The sequence below is a fragment of the Manis pentadactyla genome, chromosome 1 (assembly GCF_030020395.1).
Source record: "Manis pentadactyla isolate mManPen7 chromosome 1, mManPen7.hap1, whole genome shotgun sequence".
NCBI lineage: Eukaryota > Metazoa > Chordata > Mammalia > Pholidota > Manidae > Manis > Manis pentadactyla.
Genome location: NC_080019.1, coordinates 168,882,533 through 168,900,321, shown reverse-complemented (window position 1 = coordinate 168,900,321; position 17,789 = coordinate 168,882,533).

The window sequence follows — 17,789 nt, the reverse complement described above, 5'->3', positions numbered from 1 at the left end:
CCTTTCTATAGTCTGGAAGTAAGAGGAAAGGCAGAGGGTAACTTTTGCCTGTTTAGGGAAGCACACCAACAGCTAGGGGCCCCATGTGGAAAGCATAAGGAATACCGAAATAAAGGGAACTGAAGGGATCAGCATAATAATAATAATGAAAAAGTGGTCTTTCTAGGCTCCAGTGGTAGGAATTTGAGGGGGGGGGGTGCTTGAGGAATCCAGTAAAAGAAGAAATAGAATATCCCTTAGCTACTGAGAGAGTTGGTTGGGCATCAATTCTCTTAAGGTGCGATAACTAAAGAATTTCAAAATTAAGCATGCCTCTCTGTTAACATTTAAAGTCGGTTACATAACAATAGCCTTCATGTAATTAATGGTGCTCTAGAAATGAAAAGAAGAGGGAACTTTACCCATGTTCTAGGGAGAACAGTACAGAGAAGGCAGCAGTTAGCAGGATTGGTGATGAGAACCAAGAATGATCAAGAATTGGTTTGGGATTCAAAGTCTAGGGTGAGAAATAACAAGAAGCCAGCAGGGGAGGGCAAGCATCCATCGTGTCTTCAAAATGCTGGGGAGGGTGTGGAACTTCCCAAAATTTCACTGGCTGGAGCTTGAGTTATTTTATTTGGACATTAAAGGAAACAATATTTTCCAGAAGGGTGGAACTCTTAGGGACCACTGGACATTGCAAGATGGGTTAGGACAAGAAGTTCACAGTCTACCTACTGAGTTTCTGCTCAAACTCTGAACATTTAAATATACCCTATCCTGGTAGCAGAGAGAACTCCGTAATCTTTGAAGGTTCTGGCTAGATCTAGAGTCTAACATTTACTTGACTTCTTCCCTGTGTCTTGTAGCTTGTAATTTTCCTGGCTAGAAGGAAAAAAACAGGAAATCAAACAGGGATACTCAGAACTTCTTAAATTCTTAGCGTTTTTCTCCTCTCCTTAGGAACCTGCAAGCTCTTGACATTATTAAACAACCATAATAGGCTAGAAAGACAGCTCAGGAGATCTACCCAAGGGTAGTCAGGACCCACAGTACTCAGATGGAAGCAGCACCTTCTGTTATTTTACTTGGATGTGTGACCACCTGCACTTCCTGGGTAGAAAGCTAAATATTTGCTTGTCAGTGCTGGCCTGTATGTCTACACTAAAAGCTGTAGGCCTGACCATTGCCAGCTTCCCATATGCACCTAGACAGAGTGTGTACCTGAAGTGGCATCTAAGGGCCACAGGGCCCCCAATTTTCATTGAGGTGGGCAAAATGAAATCTGTGCAAGCAGAGGGCAGCATCTCTCTGAATTCCTGGGGGTTATCATGGTGCCTGACACTTCTGTGGGCTGGTTGGATGGACAAATGATCGAAAAAATACAATCAGTTCTGGAAGCAGGGTCTAAAGGGCTGGGGTCTCCAGTGATTAAATTTCTTATGCCTAAAGCTGCCTATGGCACTCACTTTGACATATTCTGTATAAATTCATTCATCAAATATTCATTAATTACTTGTTATATGATGGCCATAATGCTGAGCTCTAAAAATAAGTAAGTAAATTGTGAATCAAATATTAAATAAAATATGGTCATTGAAAATTTCACAGTGAGGAAGAGAGACATAGAAGCAGATCATGAAAATATACACAGTGCTATAGCAATCAGAGGAAGAAATACCCAGTTCTGACCAACTGTATGGCTTGTTGTTCAGGAAAAGCACTGGATGACTTAGGAGTCTTTTAGCTGCAAGAAACAGAAAATAAGACTCTCACTTAGGCACCTAATGATATAAGGACATTTATTATGTTATGTAAGAAGTCATCGAGAAGTAGGGCCAACTTCAAGTCTGGTTGTTTCAAGGGCTCCATAAAGCCTTGAAGGACCTGAATTTTATCCTTGCCTCTGCTCTGCCATCATCAGTGTTGGCTTCATCCTTAGGCTGGAAGCAAGAAGGTGACAGTCACGCCAGGGCTATGAGGCATGCCCAGGGAAGAGTGCTGCCAAGCCCTTCCTCAAGCCCCTCTTGCTCAGAGGACCAGCAGCACCAAGATGCTTCCTCTCTGGTCTGATTGGCCAAGGCCACAGAACAGTTCTTTATCCAATCTCTGGATATCCAGATCCAAAGGGACAGAGATTATGCCCCTGTTGATGGGGGCTTCCATGGAGCACGTATCCTGGTGGGAGAGGGGTGGGTGGGGACCTGACCGACACTGGGGTCTGGTATGAAAGCAGAACTGGAGCGTGCCTGGGAAGCCTTGGCGAAGCACATGATGGCAGTCAAACTGAAATGTGAAAGATGAATAGGAATACTGCAGACGGACAAAGGCAGGGAAGAGGAGACAGCCAGGGTGAGGACAGGGAGCTGTGGCAGGGTGTGCCTCTTCCAGGGAGGTGGGGGAAGCTGTCTTCATCATCTTGCACAAGTCCAGCATCTCATGAAGTCATGTGGGGACAGAGACTGCTATTCTACTAAGAATGCCGGGAGAGTGCTGCCTATCCAGCAGATCTTGATGAATTTATAACATTTTCTGAACAGAATGTCCAAATCTTCTGACTGATTGGCCCAACACTGATTTTAAGATCAAATAAAGAGCCAAGAACATTGGTTTCAACACAGTGGAGAACCACAGAGAGGCAGGGGAACTCAGCCTAGAGAGGCAGTGGGGTCGGCTAGGTGAGGTCACTCATATTTGAAGGGTGGGACTCAGTTATGAGCTGAGTAAAGCTCATAGAGTTGGGATACTTCTCTTTATTCTGGATTCCCCTCATGAAGTATGAAAATAATTCTTGCTCTTAACCCAGATGAAGAGAGTGTTTTGAGGATAATCTTTATGTATTTATAAACATCTTTGGGAAAGATGCTATAGAAACAAAGTCTTGTTATTCACCTCCTCTGCTTTTAAATGTTCCTTATGAACATATTGGTATACAGAAAAAACTTGACAATGTGTTCTTCCCTAAAACATCTCTCCAGAGACTCCACACCTGGACAACCACAGACGTAGGCTCCCATGCCACCTGCGTCTTCTCTACTCCAAAGCAGAGCTCCTCAGATGGACAGTGATCACCAGAGAGGAAAGATATGATCATCTCTGTACAGGAAGGGAGAGGATATGCAACTAACTAAGAGAATTTGCAAATTTAACAAGAGGGAGAGAATAAACACACACACAGGCTCAATATTGAAAAATATAAATTTCAACAAAAACTAAAACAAGATTTGTGAAGTTGCAACAAATGTTAAGACTCTTAGGGGAAAAGAAATGAATAGCATTCCAAATCCCTGTGATGACTTGCCTGTGAATAAGAATTTGATCCTCCTGGGAAAACAAGGTAGTTTATGAATGTGAAATTAATTATTTACTCTTGTTCCTTCACACATGAAAATGCTTGAGCACACCACATATTTTTAGTTTTTTTACATTGTCATTGTGAAAAGAGATAGCGAGAGACCTATTAGCAGGGTGCTTCGTGGCTGACCCAAGAGTTTTACTACATTTCTGAACGGCATTTTGTCCACTGTGCAACATCCTGGGTTTCCTTGGGGGCCACAGAACCTGGAGAGGAAGCAGGTCTCCTCCTCTGTGCACACTGTGTGGACGGGTCTTGCTGTTGGAAAGACTAATTTTGTATTTTGTTGTCAATCCTTGGAATGGACAGAAGCATTTCTGTACACCTGAGTAATACTCTGTAGCAGATGGGAGCAAGACTAGGTTTTGTATCTTGTGTTTGACTACAAGAGTTTACAGTTTATTTATAATTTATGCACTCCCAATTTAAGGTTTTTGACCTGAGGACACCATCTGAGACATAACAGCTTTAAAAAAATTCTCCCAAACTTTCCCGTATCTCATGTAATGGAAAATCACCACACAACACCATTCACAAGACATTGGGAACCAAGGAGTGACCCAAGATGTCAGCACCAAGAAACTACAGTAAATGTCTTAGGACTAGAAAGAATGATTAAACAACTAGCATTCTTGCAAGAAGCATCTGTCTTTTGTCTTTCTCCCCAAAGTAGCATAAAATGTGCAGAGGAAGGCAGGCATTTCAGTGGAGACGAAAGAGGTCAGCTGTTTGTAACATTTTCCACCATTGCCTGACAACTAAAACCCAAATCCTATTACTTTCCAACTGCCTATCTAAGAAGGGTGTTTGCTGATGCGGCCCATGGAGGCCGGATCACTATCCGTGGCAGCCTCTGTGTCCTGGAGGATGATTAAATGGCAGAGCCTAGGGAGGAGCTGGATGTGAAACCTTATCTCTGCGCCAAACTCATCCTGGGTATTTAAATTTTTCTTTTTCTTTTTTTTCAGATTTCTATCCAAAACATGCTTTCCTTGGCAGCTCCCCCGGAGGACTGTGAAGTCATAGTGCATAACTATCCAACTCTTACCTCTGAGGGATGGTGAAACAGACTTAGGATTTGCACACCACAGCTGTTCCCAGGCAAGGGCTCTGGACGGTGCAATGGCAGATACCCTGGCAGGGCCCACGCACATGCTGGAGGGCTGCAGCACACATCACCTTCAGGCTGTCACCAAGGCTGAGGGCGAGGCTATCCATGTTCATCCAATCGCTCCAAATCTTTACTTCTCAGAATCAATAGTTTTCTTCTTTTTGTTAAGGGCTACTTTTCTAGGAGACCATGAAATGTTGAATTTCTCACTGGATTTCTTATTTTTGGGTAACAGATTAAGCTAGTTCCACCCAACCTTTTCAACCTGGTCTCCCACTACGTTTACTCCTCTTATTCTTACTCACATAACCCCTACCCAGCTTTCCCAGGAATTTCTCCCCAGCCCTTCCTGGCTACACTTTCTGCCTGGCTTGTGCTATTCCCCCCATGATGAACTTTTATTCCTATCGCTGCCCTTTGAAAGGCTATCCTGTCTTCAGTGCTATAGCATCTGTGAAACCTTTCCAGGTGCCTTGTGCTGAGCTAGACAATGCCCCACCATAGTACTTCTTCTTGTAGGACTTTGTGGATTACTAAGACCCTTGGCTTTGTAGATATTTTGTATATGTGTCCTCAGCACCAAATCATAAATTGTGAGATCCATGAGGGCAGATGTCAGGTCTTAGCTATTTTTATATATTTCCAAGCTGCCTAGCAGTGTCTTACACATATTGAGAACTCAAGAAATGTATGCTGAATTTGAATTTGAAGACTCAAAGTATTACTGATGAAGATATGATCATTAAAGGGATATGTGGATATATTTGACCACATGTATAAAAGCAGCTTTATATGACAAAGATGATGATAAAGGATGAGAGAAAATATTTGCAACAAATGTAAAGACAAAATATTTTTGGCTTGGCTACATTAGTTCCAACAAATCAAAACAGAAAGATAAAACAGTCCCATAGACATATGGGCAAAGGATATGAATAGCCATTTTACAAGATAGGAAATATAAATGTCTAATAAACATATGGAACTGTGTTCAACATAAGAAATAAAGGGAAGTGCCACTTACAAAATCCAGGATGCCAATTTCCTCCCCACACATCAGAGTAGTAAAATCAATTCATTTTGATAGTATCAGCTAAGAGAAGTGGAGGAATAAGCAGTTTCTGATGGAACTTTAAATCAGTACAGCCATTTCAGAGAGCGGTTTGCAAGTGTGACCCAATAATTCTGCTTTTCAGTATCAACTCAAAGTACTACTGTTCATATGCATAAGGAGGTAAATATTACAACATGGTTTGTAACAGCAAAAAAATGGGAAAAAAACTTCGCTACCCTTCTTTTGGGAGCATAATGCTTTGCTATACAGTAGCTAAAAAGATGTGGGTGGCCACCATGGAAAGACTCTCTCTGACCGTTTGTAACAACACTTATCTCTGTCCCTTTATCTCACTTTATTTCTCTTTGTACCTATCACTTCATGTCATATTACTTATGCATATACATATTTGACTATTACCTTTCTCCTCTCTATCGTGTAAGAATGACAAGAACAGACTTAGCCTGTTTTTCCAGGGCTGCACGTATAGCCACTGGTACACAATAGGGGTTCAGTAGATGAATAAATAATGCGAAGCTATATATAACAACATGGAAAGCTTTCCAAAGCATAGTGAATAAGAAGAAAAAACAAGTAACAAAATAACACATAGAAGATGATGTAATTTATGTAGACTAAGTAAAAAATGCATTTTTTTCAACATCCTTCTAATAATTCCACTCTTCCCTCATCCCTTCCTGTTTCAAGCTTGGTGGACCTTGGCTCATTACCTCAGCAGAAAGATATGTTTGGACAGAAAGCAGAAATGTCACATATATGCTCCTTCCTAATTCTGGTTTTCAAAAGTGTAAATTCTTTTAGGGGAACAGAATTCTGAGTCTTCTCCCTCAACCCTACCTCACAACCTAAAAAAACTAAGCCACAGCAAAACTCACAGCTGAGGGCAGAAGAGCAAATGGGACAAGTGGTAAGAGTTTAGATTCCTTTGGGGGAACTATCTCCCCCAGCAGAGCCCAGGAGGCAGAAGGCCAGAGGGAGTTTGGGTAGAATTCAGAACTTGGACGGCCTTGCATGAATTCTCTTGCTTTAACAGGCCCCACACAGGGACTGATGTGGTGTGGTAAAGGCTGTCTCCAGTACTGAAGAGCTAGGCATATGGAAACAAGGGTTTTTTTTTCCACAAATGTTTATGGGACAGATGACTTGGAGCACCTGATGCTTCTCTAACTAGCACTAAATTTAAGTGCAGCCAGGGTGGAAGAGAGAAGGGAAGGGGCTGGTGGGCTGGGAGTAATTTTTTTCATGCTACCAGAATAAGCACTCTAAATATGAATGCTTTTACTTGTAACTCAGAGTAGAGGCTGAGCTTTACACCCATCCCTAAATAATCCCATAGGTCACAGAAAAAAAATGTGTGGAGGTGTGCACAGAGGACTTGGACTGTGGGTAGTAGTGAAGAGGGACTCTAGCTTGATCTGTAATGTTTGGTTTTTGTACCAAGAATGTATCGATGTACTCAGTGTAATTAAAAATAAGAATTTCCTAAAAGATAGAAAAGTGAAAAGTAAGACAATCCAATGTACTTTCTTACCAAAAGGTAGAGTAAGAGTTATAGGATTTGCTGAGGCCATGTAGAATGGTTGAGTTTATTGCTGACAGGTTACCAAGGAGGAATCCAGTGAGGCTGGGTGGAGCTGGCTAAATATGACCCTTAGGAAGCTGTGATTCTGCATTTTTATTTATTCTTCAGATAGGTAATTCCTCCTGCCTCCCTACAGATTTGTCTACTAAGCCAAAAAATACCAGAAGTTATGTGAATTTGTAACTCAAGCATTAATCATAGGCTTACAAGGAGAAAGATGAAACATTAAATCCAAGCTCTGTCACAGATATGCCTTTTCAATTATTTGGGAAAACAGTATAAAAATCTGATATTTATGATTGTCTCATGCTTTTATAGCTGGTTTCAATTACATTAGGTTGTGTGTAAATTAAATGTCATTTTTTACATATCCTTGCTTTAGCTAGTATAGCTTTAAAATTGATTTTGTTTTTCATTTTTTTGATGCCTTCTGTTTCATGAAGTTCATGAATGGCTTGAAATAATTTTTAGTTAAGTTTTTAAGCATGGAATTACAAGCTAGTGAAGAAGAAAACTTAAAACTTTGAAAATCATTTCTTTTATGAATCACAAGGGTTTGAGAGTCCTGAACTCCTGGTACACTGATGCACACTTATAATGGTTTATCTTAAAATGTCCTTTAACATTTTTCTTTCCATATTATGACTCAGCCTCTTCCTGCCAATTAAATTGTGCCTTTGAAGGCAGATTCAGTGGGCCAGAATGAGGTAATTCTTTCTCAGGCAATTTCTATCAACAGCAGACTTTTGATGCATCCCATGCCCTTGTGATTTCCATTGCACCACCATGATGCGGTAGGCATATGTTAAGTGATGGTTTAAGCACAAAAAGAAATGTATTAAGGAATATTGGGTAGCTCACAGATTCTCAGTGACTGGAAACCAGTGTTGGGAAATGGGCGGGAATAAACCAGTCTAATGAGGAAGAGCAATGCTGCCGTAGCTGCTGGCCCACAGCAGTGCCACAGCTCACAGCACAGCTGCTACTGAGTGAGAGCGCCTAGCAAATCATGCCCGGGGCCTGTGTCCAACAGCTGCCAGATGAACTGGCAAGGCACCTGTCTTGCATTTTCTGGGTCTAGAGTGGATGGAAATGTTCTGCATCTCACCAAAATCCAGAGGGTGGAGAATTCACAAGCATAGGAGGGGAGTTCAAAGCCAAGGAGTTGTAAGAACCCAAAACATGTTTATCGCAGGGATTTAAATGGAGCCTTTTTGAGTTCTCTGGCCCTAACAGGTTTATAAACACTGGCTTGCTGAATACTGGATTTTCAATGCCTACCTGAGTCTGTTAGTTTTCTATTGCTACCTAACAAATGAACTCCCAACTTAGCAGTTTAAAACAAAAGTAGCATTAATTATTTCACACAGTTTCTATGGGTCAGTAGTTTCAGAGGCAGCCAAGCAGGGGGGTTCTGGCTTGGGATCTCTCATGAGGCTGCAGTCGAGATGTCAGCTGGGCCTGCAGTCGTGTGAAGTCTTGCCCAGAACGGGAGGGCCCACTTCCAAGAGGGCTTCCTTACATGCTGACAGCTGCTCATGGCTGCGGTTTGGCAGAAGGCATCTGTTCCTCCCCATACAGACCTCTCTATAGGTTGTTCCATGACATGGAAGCTGTTAATGAGCCAACAGAGTGCAAAGCAGAATCTGTAATTCTTTTTCTGCACAATCATCTACCGGTTTCACAGGCCAGTCCTAATCAGTGTAGGAAAGGACCACACTGGGGCATGAACACCAGGGGGAGCAGATCCTTAGAGGCTGGCCATCCTACCAAGCAAAATAGAAATTTGTGAATTATCTAGATAATTTCATAATCAAAGTGGAAAGTCAAAAAGATCCACTGTCAATGTAACTCCGGGATATGAAGACACAAACTTGGAATAAGGTTATCATAATGATTTGATTTGAAGGCCAAACACTTTGCTGAATCTATTAAGTTATAGAGATTAAACAAAACCCAGAAATTCTAAGTGTCTTACAAAATAGATTCAAGAATTTTTTTTCAATTGAAGTCAATTTGGAATTTCTTCATCAAAAGATAACTTCCCGTTACTCTTCCAAAGTTGTCAGAATAAAATGAGAGATTAGAAATTTAATGGGATTTGTTCTTCTTACTGAATAATTTGGCTGGAGTGTCACCTGATTGGAAAGTTCTTAAATTATTTTAAAATATTAAATTCTTTTCTAGAATTATGAGTGGTCATGCAGTTTTGGACATGCATCGTAAAAGATAAAGACCGTTGTCTTTCATCCTAGGACAAGTCATAGCTTTTTTCTTATTTAAGTCTCCCAAGCTTCACTCACTCCCTTCTTATCTTACTGCTCTCTCACAAGGTTAACTGAGAAATGGAGAGAAGTTTAACAAGTTTTTCCTTCTTTGGCCCTAAGTGAAATTATTTGTATATATGTCTCTTTGGGTTTAAATAAGTATCATTGACTTTATGACGGTAAAAAAAGAAAGAAAGAAAAAAGTACTTCCAATAATCAACTTCACAAAGGTAGGGAGAATGGATTGCTAGCCCCAGGGCTCTCTCTCTACCCCCTTTTCCAAAGAACCAATTGTTATGGGTTGAATTGTTCCCCTGCCAAATTTATGTGTTGAAGTCCTAACCCCTAGTACCTCAGAACGTGACTGCTTGGAGATGGGGTCTTTAAAGATGTTCTTAAATTAAAATGAGGCCATTATGTTGAATTTGAATCCCATATGAATGGGGAATTCTTTCTTTATAAGAAGAGAGAATTGGACACACAAAGAGACACCAGAGATGTGCATGATAGAGGAAAGACCCTGTGAAAACACAGTGAGAAGGGGAACATTTGCAAGGCAAGGAAAGGGCCTCAGAAAAACAAACCTGCTGACACCTTGAGCTTAGACCTTTAGCCTCCAGAACTGTGAGAAAATAAATTTCTGTTGTTTAAGGCACCCAGGTCTATGGTATTTTGTTATAGCAGCCCAAGCAACTTAATTCACCAGTTTGCTGGGATGGGCAGGAGGTTCACAGCAGAGATCCACTGAAAAGGTGGTAGTATGATTTAGAGTTTAGAACAATGGGTGGTGGTGGTGGTGGTGGTGATAGTGGGAAAACCTGAGCTTCATCTGGAGGTAAATGCATTTGGGCTAGGTGAAGGCAATGCTCACATGACATAGAGAACTGGTCTAGGGAGATATTCAGGTGGTTATTAACAGTTTTATCTATTTTACAGTCAAGAACATTGAAGCTCCAATTGTTAAGTTGTGGAGAGCCAGTTTCTACCTCAGGGTTTTCCCACAATACTGTTACCTCCTTAGAACTTCTTGAAAATTGGGAGGGGAAGAGGACGAATTGTTCTGAGCCAGAAGGGGCAGGAAGATGTCTCCAAGTTAGTGAAGAAAGATGAAGTTTGCAGGAAAATCTGAATAGACAGAATCTTCCTTACCAAGAGAAGATAGGCCGACCTGAAATATAGCTTTTGTGTTTAAGTTTCTGCTACAGAGCCAGGAAAGTATGTGCAGGACTAGGAGAAACACAGTCTTGTAGGAGCCAAAGGAGTGTTTTTACAAATTAGACCTGAATCATTATATATGGCTGACAGGTCTACAGCCATTATTGAAGGGCCCAAAGGTAGTAAAGTAAGGATCCTTCTTAGGCCTAAGAGAGACTAAAGGAGGGACGTGTACTCCCTTTAGCTTGGCGTTACTCCCGTTACCTTTTCTGAACCTCTGGTTCTTCAAACTGATCATCTCTGTGCGTGGAGAAGGGCATTTGAAGAACGAGACATTTGCTTGGCAACAAGATTATGTGTTCCTGGAGGACAAGAACTTGTTCTTCTTTGGTATGTTTCTCAACAGCTTGACATATTAGATGAATAAAAATTACTTTTCAAATAAGTGTGTTGAACAGACATCTGAAGTCTCTGCTAAATATAAAATTGGCTTCAGATTCTATAGTTCTACCTCTGTGGTCTCATTGCACAAACATATGTTTTAGATCTTAAGCTATTCAATACATGTTCTGACCTATTATTTATAACACATTGAAAGGAAAAACACAACTGAGAGGCTTAAAGAATTTGCTTAAGGACAAGTGGGACACTTTCAGGCTCTGAGATGGAAAGTTGTGGACCCAAGCATAAACAAGAATGATTAATCCAAGCGATGTGGCTCATGACCCTGTAGCGGACTTTTTCCTTTCTGCTATGTAACTTACCCAGCAGAGCATCTAAGACTTTCAGCCCAAACTTTGTTAGAAATTCAAGCACTGGACTTCTCTTTTTTTTCATTCTGGTTCAAAATCCAGATGCTAAGGCAAGGACAACCTTCTTCTTCTTTTTTTTCCCCAACATTATCAACATTTTGTTTTATTGACAAAAGTATAAGATACTTTAGAATATGCAATGTGATGATTTGATATAGGTATACATTATGAAAAGATTCCTTCTAAGTTAATTAACACATCCATCACCTCACACATTTAGTCTTTGTGTGTGTGTGGGAGAGAGAACATTTAAGTTCTACTCTGTTAGCATATTTCAATTATATAATGCCACGTCATCAGCTGTGGTCACCACGTCACACATTAGATCCTCAGACCTTATTAATCTTATCACTGAAAATCTATGTCCATTTACTTATCTCTCACTATTTTCCCTTCTCCCTGGGCCTGACAGCCACTTTTGTACTCTGTGTCTATGAGTTCAACTCTTTTTTTTTTTTATTTCACATTGAAGTATTTGATACCATGCAGTATTTGTCTTTCTCTGTCTGGCTTATTTCACTTAGCATAATGTCCTCCAGTTTCATCCACGTGGTCACAAATGACAGGCTTTCCTTCTTTTTTAAAGCTGACTAATATTCCTTTGCATATATATACAACATTTTCTTGAGCCAGTCATCCACTGATGGACACTTATGTTGTTTTCATACTTTGAATAATGAATAATGGTTGTTCTGTACTTTGAATTGTGAATAAAGCTATAATAAACATAACAGTACATTATCTCTTTGAGATAATTATTTCTTTTCCTTTTTGTATACTTGTAAGTGGAATTATTGGTAGTTCTATTTTTAATTTCTTGAGGAAAGTTTATACTATTTTCCATAGCAACTGTATGGTTTACATTCCCAACATTCCCTACAAGGGTTTCCATTTCTCTGCATATTTCCCAGCATTGGTTATCTCTTGTCTTTTTTATAACAGCTGTCCTAACAGGTGTGATGTATGTAACTGTGGTTCCGATTTGCATTTCTCTGAGGATTAGTAATTTTGAGGACTTTTTCATGTATCTATTGGCCATTTGTATGTCCTTTTGGAAAAATGTCAATTCAGGTCCTTTGCCCATGTTTTAATTGGGTTGTTTCTTTGCTATTGAGTTGTATGAGTTCCTTTTATATTTTGGATATTAACCCTTTATTGAATATGTGGTTTGCAAATGTTTTCTCCCATTTTATAGGTTGCCTTTTTATTTTGTTTATAGTGTCCTTTGCTGAGCAGAAGGTTTTTAGTTTATTTAGTCCCACTTGTTTATTTTTGCTTCTGTTGCCCTTGTTTTGGTGTCAAGTCCAAAAAATTGCCAAAACCAGTGTGAAGGTTTATCTCCTATGTTTTCTTATAGGAGTTTTGTAGTTTCAGGTCTTATGTTCAAATCTTTAATATATTTTTTAGTTGATTTTTGTGTATGGTGTAAAATAGGGGCCCAATTTCATTCTTTTGTCTGGGGGGTTGTCCAGTTTTCCTATCACCATTTCCTGAAGGGACTGTCCTTTCCCCTGTGTATATTCTTGGCTCCTTGGTGAAAAATTAATTGGCCATGGGTTTATTTCTGGGCTCTCTGTTCTGTTCCATTGATCTATGTATCTTCTTATGCCAATACCATAACTGTTTTGATTATTACAGCTTTGTAATGTAGTTTTAAATAAAGAAATGTGATGCATTCAGCTTTGTTCTTTCTTAAGATTGTTTTTAGCTAACGGGGGTATTTTGTCCTTTCCATAAGAATTTTAGGATTTTTCTTTTATTTCTGTGAAAAATGCCATTGGAATTTTGATAGAGATTTCAGTGAATCAGTTATAGATTGCTTTGGATAATATGGATATTTTAACAATATTAATTCTTTCAATCCCTGAGCATGGAATATCTTTCCATTTATTGGTATTATCTTCAATTTCTTTGATCCATGCATAGCTCTTTGAATGTACAGATCTTTCACCTCCTTGTTAGTTAACTATTTTATTCTTTTGATGCTATTATAAATGGATTATTTTCTTAATTTCTCTTTCTAATATTCATTGTTAGAATATGTGTATAAAAATGCAACTGATTTTTTGTATATGGATTTTCTATACTGCAACATCACTGAATCCACTTACTATTTCTAACAGTTTTTTTGGTAAAATCTTTAGGGTTTTCTATACATAATATAATGTAATTTACAAACAGACAATTTTACTTCTTCCTTTCTGACTTGGATGCCTTTTATTTTTTTTTCTTGCACAACTGCTATGGCTAGGACTTCCAGTACTATGTTGAATAAAAGTGGCAAGAGTAGACATCCTTGTCTTATTCCTAATCTTAGGGGGAAACCATTGAGTGTGATGTTAGTTGAGGGCTTGTCATATATGGCCTTTATTATGCTGAGGTTTGTTCCCTGTATACACACTTTGTTGAGAGTTTTTATCATGAAAGGATGTTGAATTTTGTCAAATGCTTTTTCTGCAATGGTTGAGATGATCACATAATTTTTACCCTGCATTTGTTAATATGGTCAATCACATTGATTGATTTGTGGTATTGAACCATCTTTGCATCTCTGGAATAAGCCTCACTTGGTCATAGTGTATAATCTTTTACTGTACTGTTAAATTCAGTTTGCTAATATTTTGTTGAGAATATTTTCTTTGTTTATCAGGGATATTGGCCTGTGATTTTCTTTTCTTGTCATGTCCTTGTCTGGCTTTGGTATAGAATAATTCTGTCCTCATAAAATGAGTTCGGAAATGTGCTCTCCTCTTCAATTTTTTGGAAGAGTTTGAGTAGGATTGGTATTCTTTTTTAAATGGTAGAATTTACCAATAAATCCATTTGATCCTGGATTTCTCTTTGTTTTGAGGTTTTCATTACTGTTTCATTCTCCTTATTAGTAATTGGTCTATTCAGACTTTCTATATCTTCATGATTCAGTGTTGGTAGGTTGTATGTTTCTTGGAATTTATCCATTTCTTATAGGTTGTCCAATTTTTTGACATATAATTGTTCATAATTGATTACTGCATCCAATAGCAGCATAACATACATTCTTCTCGAGCCCACATGGAACATTCCCCAGGATAGAGCATATATCAGGTCACAAAACAAATCTTCCTTTGTATTTCTGTGGTATTAATTGTAAAGATCTACTTTCACTTTTAATTTTATTTACTTGAATCATCTCTCTTTTTTTCTTGGTAAGTCTGGGTGAATGTCCATCTTGATATCTTTTAAAACACTGTCCTTTTCTGTTGTCTTTTTTGTTCTCTGTTTCATGTATTTCTGCTCTGAAATATGTATTTGCTTCCATGAACTAAATTTGGGCTTAGTTTGTTCTTATTTCTTCTAATTTCATTAGAAAGTTAGGTTATTTGAGATGTCTCTTTTTTTCTTGGTATAGCTGTTTGTCACTAAAAACGTCCTTCTTACAACTGCTTTTGTTGACTCTCAAAAGTTTTAGTATGTTGGGTTTCAATTTTCATTTGTCTCAGGATATTTTTTGGTCTCTCTTTTGGTTTCATATTTGACTCATTGGTTGTTCATTAGCAAGTTGTTTAATCTCCACATATTAGTGAATTTTCCAGCTTCTTCTTTTGATTTCTAGTTTCATACCATTGTAGTCAGAAAAGATGCTTGATATGGTTGCAATTTTCTTAAATTTATAGAGATTTGTTTTGTGACCTAATATATGCTCTATCCTGGGGAATGTTCCATGTGGGCTCTAGAAGAATGTATGTTATGTGGCTATTGAATGCAATAATCAATATATGTCTGTTACATCTATCTGATCTAATGTGTAGTTGAGGTCCACCATTTCTGCATTGATTTTCTGTCTGGATGGCCTATCTGTTGTTGAAAGTGGGTTATTGAAGTCTCCTAGCATTATTGATTGCTATCTATTTGAAAGCAGTCTTATGTATCTGTTTTTCAAGAGTAGTTAAAATTTTGAAGTTTGTCACACAGGTTTATCTATTCTTGTCCTTTGTTCAGACAAAAATAGTGCTATCAGGTGAAACAAGAGAGCTGCTGAAATCTAGTGTTCCCATGTGTCCTATCTGCGAATACTGAAAACCAAGGTGTAAAAGATTCCAGTCAAAGGAAGAGCTTGAACCACCTTCTGTTCCAGAGGAGTCCTCAAGATCATTATGATTGCTTATTCCAAACATGTTTACCAGTCCTTCCTTATGGATACCATACCACCATTCATGAAATACTTGAAATAACCAGTAGGTGAACAGTAGATAAGTAGAGTATATTATTGTAACCCAGGATGTTTCTATTCCCTTTGTCTTTTTCACAGAGTCGGTGTAAATCTGTCAAACACATGGGACATCTATGTAGGAAAATGTAAATAGATTAAAAGAATAAAGTATAGAAAAAGCTTATGCATGCATTAGCAGATAGTTTATTTAAGATAAAATATAAATAACCAACACCCTTATGAAAAGATGCTCAGTATTACTACTAAGCACTACTACTTTACAAATAAAGACAGCTTGAAACACCATTTTCATGTCATTAAGCAAGAAATTGAAATATTTATATCAAATGTTAGTGAAAGTATAGGAAAGTGGACACTATGATACATTGTTGGCCAGAATATAAACTGGTATAGATACCTCAAAAGGTAATTTGAAAGTGTTATAATTTTAAATGTGTATATCCTGTGATCAAAAATTACTTTTTTATACTTATAGGTCTAAGAAGGCTTGGTCAACTGTATTCATTGCAGCAGTATCTATAGGAGCAGAACATTTTAAATGACTTACTTGTAAGTCAATAAGTAAATGATTAAGTAAAAGAAAACACATTCATACTGTGGAGTACTATGCAACAGCTAAAAAGAATGCAGTTGTTATCCGCATACTCAAATGGAAATAACTCTAATATACAGTGTAGAGTAAAAATCTAGTTACATGAAAGTTCATATACTTATGTACAAATGCACACTAAGAAATTGTTTCTATAAATAGATATATATAGAGAGAAATATATAGAAAGTGGAGAGAAAAGAGCTTTGAAAGGTTATAGAATAAACTAATAATAGTAGTTAACTTGGACAAAGAAGCAGTGATGAAAAAGACTTAAACTTCATAGGGTTCAAATTTTTTTCAAGTCAGAATGTATTATGTAGAAATTAAAGACAGCTTATTTTTTTCCCAATGGAAGAAGATAAATTAAGCATTTTCAATCAACTTAATTAAAATCTAACTCAAGTTATTGACCTCCAGGCAATGCTCCGTAAACTGTCATCCATACTTCATGGTTCAGAACACCACCCAATTCACTGGGTCTGAGCCCTTAAGGAACTCAGGCTTTCATGAGCCTTATCCTTTGATTTGTCCAATAATGCAGCCAATTGGCTCTAAAATTTGATTTGTAGGGTGTTCAAAACTATTACTCAAACTCTTAGTAAAGGTAGTTCTGGGATTTAAATTACTATGAAATTATTCCATTTTATTGAATTTGAAAACAAAGGACTCCAGAAGGTGGTGGCATTTCTCCAGAGATGGACAATTATCTTAATCTTTGCTGTTATTAATATTCTATTGTGGAGCTGCTGTTTGCCTTGCATATAAAGTGCTCGGCCAGAGAACACTGTAGAACTCTAGAATCTAGCTATAATTCTTCCACTGGATTTTTTGAAAGCTACCCATTATGTTAGAAGTTAGTAATTTGAGAAAGCATATACTTAACAATGGTTATAACTTTTAGAAACAAAAGGAATGCAGAATCTGAAGGCTGGAAATACAGAGACAAACTTCTCTCTCAATAATCCTAGGAAGTACAGAAAGAAGACATTACTATTATGCTCCATTTTGCTCATTAAGAAAATAAGACATAGAGAAGTTGAGAAATTTGTCCAACCACCAGCAAGTAGTAAGTATAATTTAATATTTTTCCTGGACATAAAGTCTTAGCATTTTTTTCCACTCCATTCTCATCCTTATCATCTTGAAACTAGGTTCTGAAATTTGAAGACATTCAATTTGATCTACTGATATTTCATCTTACATTTGTTGAATGTTTGCTACTTAGCTCAGTTCCAGATTTACTCAAATCTTAAATATATTCATAATATTCACTTAAATCTTACCAGAATTCCATGAAATTCATATTATCATCCCTGCCTTACAAAAGAAGAAATGGAGGCCTAGAAATTAAACAGCTTACTCATGCCACATCACCAGGAAGTGGTAGACTCAAATGTCAGAGCTCTGATTTCTGGCTCAAGCAAGTACTTTTCCCAATTAACGTTAGTATTTTAGCATTCCCAAGGAAAAGCTCTCATCAGCAGACCAAGCACATGCTTGGTTTACCCTTATATACATGCCCTTCAGCCTAGTAAACTACCTTATTATGGCACACTTGTCAAGAAAACCAGTGTGGGTTTAAAAAAATGTTTTTATATATGACCGGAAACCATCAGTCCATATTAGCAAAATAAGCTATTTCTGAATAATG